Here is a 3,645-nt window from a genome sequence, read left to right on the forward strand (position 1 = left end):
ATCCTTATCATAGGGGATGGGCCAACCTCCTATGTCCAGGCCGGTCAGCACAGCAAAGTCTAGAGGCGTCATGGTCATGTCTCCAGTGGTAGAGAAATGAAAGGAGTTGGTGGTGTCCCACCATCTCTCTACCAAGGCTGCCATCAGAGTCCTCCTGGAAGAACAACGTGACAACCCAATGCAGAAAGCCCCGAATCTTGCCAAGTCTACTAAATCTCGGACACCCTCCGGGAGCTCAGCGTACCAGTCCCGCGCGGCGGTGGAACCATACCCCCGCACACTGCGAGAACCAACCTGCATTCAGAATGAATACATGTGTCAATAATGAAATGAAATGGGCTGTGTGCCGATAAAATGAACTGGGCTGCGTGCCAATGGAATGAAATGGGCTGTGTGCTGATGAAGTGAAATAAGCTGCATGCAAATAAAATGAAGTAGCTGCGTGTTCACTATTCTAATCTGGGCTGCGTGTTCAGAAAATTTAAAGTTTGGGCTGCGTGTTCAACTTTCAATCAGTGTGGGCTGCGTGTTCACTATTCTAATTTGGGCTGCGTGTTCAGAAAATTAAAAGTTTGGGCTGGGTGTTCAACTTTCAATCAGTGTGGGCTGCGTGTTCACTATTCTAATCTGGGTTGCGTGTTCAGAAAATTTAAAGTTTGGGCTGCGTGTTCAACTTTCAATCAGTGTGGGCTGCATGTTCACTATTCTAATCAAGGCTGCGTGTTCAGAAAATTAAAAGTTTGGGCTGCGTGTTCAACTTTCAATCAGTGTGGGCTGCGTGTTCACTATTCTAATCTGGGCTGCGTGTTCAGAAAATTTAAAGTTTGGGCTGCGTGTTCAACTTTCAACTAGTGTGGGCTACGTGTTCACTATTCTAATCTGGGCTGCGTGTTCAGAAAATTTAAAGTTTGGGCTGCGTGTTCAACTTTCAATCAATGTGGGCTGCGTGTTCACTATTCTAATCTGGGCTGCGTGTTCAGAAAATTTAAAGTTTGGGCTGCGTGTTCAACTTTCAATCAGTGTGGGCTGCGTGTTCACTATTCTAATCTGGGCTGCGTGTTCAGAAAATTTAAAGTTTGGGCTGTGTGTTCAACTTTCAATCAGTGTGGGCTGCGTGTTCACTATTCTAATCTGGGCTGCGTGTTCAGAAAATTAAAAGTTTGGGCTGCGTGTTCAACTTTCAATCAGTGTGGGCTGCGTGTTCACTATTCTAATCTGGGCTGCGTGTTCAGAAAATTTAAAGTTTGGGCTGCGTGTTCAACTTTCAACTAGTGTGGGCTGCGTGTTCAACTTTCAATCAGTGTGGGCTGCGTGTTCACTATTCTAATCTGGGCTGCGTGTTTAGAAAATTTAAAGTTTGGGCTGCGTGTTCACTATTTTAATCTGGGCTGCGTGTTCAGAAAATTTAAGTTTGGGCTGCGTGTTCAACTTTCAACTAGTGTGGGCTGCGTGTTCACTATTCTAATCTGGGCTGCGTGTTCAGGAAATTTAAAGTTTGGGCTGCGTGTTCAACTTTCAATCAGTGTGGGCTGCGTGTTCACTATTCTAATCTGGGCTGTGTGTTCAGAAAATTTAAAGTGTGGGCCGTGTGTTCACTTTCGAATTCGGGCTGTGTGTTCGACAAATCAGTGTTTGAGCCGTGTGTTCACCTCTTAACTAATGTGTACTGTGCGTTCACAATTAATTAATGAGCCAAGTGTTCAGAAATTTGAATGTTTAAACTACATGTTCAGGATGCAAGCAAAGTACTATGTCATAAGCTAAACTGCGTGTTCAAGCATGGCAAAGGTGCGAAATGTACGGAAAAATGCAGAAAACGAAGTAAATACCTCTCGGGCCTCATGAGAGAGGTGATGCTCTGGCTCCCGGAGAAGCAGATCCCCAGGTGCTCGCTCGTCAAAGCTAGTGAAGTGACGGAAAACGGCACGCGGAAGGACATGTGCTGGCGGATTGTACCTCCCGGCCCGGGGTGTGCATAATACCGCCGAAACTGCTGAAACCGCCAAAACCGCACCGAACCGCACCGCCAAGGCAAATTCGTTATTATTTGTCAATCGAACCGCCGGTTTTTGGTAAGAAAAATGGCAAATTCTAGTGACACTTTTATCAATCCGCCGGTTTCTATTTTTCTTCCAAACCGCACCGACCCGCACCGCTATTAAATCATGTTTTATAAGATTCTAAAAATTCTTTTTTACTTAAATTTGCTTGTTGTTCTATACCTTAGAATATAGTATTACATTACTGCTCAAGGGGAATTTTATGTATTGTATTTGATCATTGTAGCTTCCACAGATGCTTGTAATGAACTGATGGCATAGTCGTTGATATTATCATGTTGTTGCTACACTTGCTGCATCAGAAGAAAACTTCGCAAGATGCTTAACATCACGGTATCTCTCGTCTTTTTTTTACTCTTTGATTTAAGTTTTGTAATTTGAATTATATTTTTTATAAACCGCCAATCCGCCCGAACCGCCAAGGCAAATCCGCCATTATTTGCCAACCGAACCGCCGGTTTTTGATAAGGAAAATGGCAAATTCTAGTGAAACTTTTATCAATCCGCCACCCGCCATACGGTTTCTATTTTCCTCTCAAACCGCACCGACCCGCACCGCGCACACCCCTACTCCCGGGAATAAAAGGGCGGACCCTCGGGGGTAGAGTCATGGGATCAAAATCGTCTCCGGCACCTGGAAAGCCTCCGCCGTGGGGAGAATTGCCCGCCATTTTCAAAGAATCTGCAAAAGGAGCAAAAATGAGCGAAAATGAGCCAAAATTGGAAAAAGTCAACTCTCGGGAAATGAAAAAGTCAACAAAAGTCAACTCCCGAGAAAATCTTCCAAATATTGAGACAAACTTACCTCAAGTGACGAAAATGAGAAAAGAAGCTCCGAAACCGAAATTTAATCGCTTCAAAGTGCTTGAAACTGAATATTTTTGCGGAAACAACTTGCGTGGGGCGTTGGAAAACGCGTATGGAACTCAGATCTGGAGAAGAAAATGTTGTAGGAGGCAAGAGAGGAGAAGATCTCGGCTGCATTATATAGGCTCCAAGTCTTGGGGTGAGAGAGCATGAAGAAAGGAGGTGAAAGACCAAAATGCCCTCGGATTTGGGCATATGGCCGGCCGGCCACCTTTTCTAGCCGGCCAGCCATTTTCTTTTTGGAAAACCGGCCGGCCAGCTAATTCCTTTTGGCAAAAGTGGCCGGTGGCCTCCCCTTGGGAAGATAAACGGCCGGTGGTGTCCCCCACATGCCCACCTAGCTCTCTGCAAATTTTGAGGAAGATCGGAGTTCTCGGGACCTAAAAAAAAATTCAAGAAAAGTGCACTTTCCGGTCGCGGAATTGCTCCGCCGGGACTTCAGCTTCAAGTTCTGACATATGTCTCGTCATCATTCATCGAAATCGAAGTGTATCCTTTTTGAATGTGTTGTAGCCATTCCGGGAAGCGGATCGGAGGCCGTGATCGAGTTGCCTTCGCCGAAACACGCGTTTCCATTGCTCGTTGTTTCGTAACAAACGGGCACGTTGACTTATGCTTGTTTCGCACTATCATGCACATAACTTGCATTCTCATGAGCATACTCACATTTTTATGCATATTTCTTGATATTGGCATACCTCTATGCTTGAGCATGCGT

This window comes from Camellia sinensis, chromosome 2 (assembly GCF_055761805.1).
Source record: "Camellia sinensis isolate YWXY chromosome 2, ASM5576180v1, whole genome shotgun sequence".
Classification (NCBI taxonomy): domain Eukaryota; kingdom Viridiplantae; phylum Streptophyta; class Magnoliopsida; order Ericales; family Theaceae; genus Camellia; species Camellia sinensis.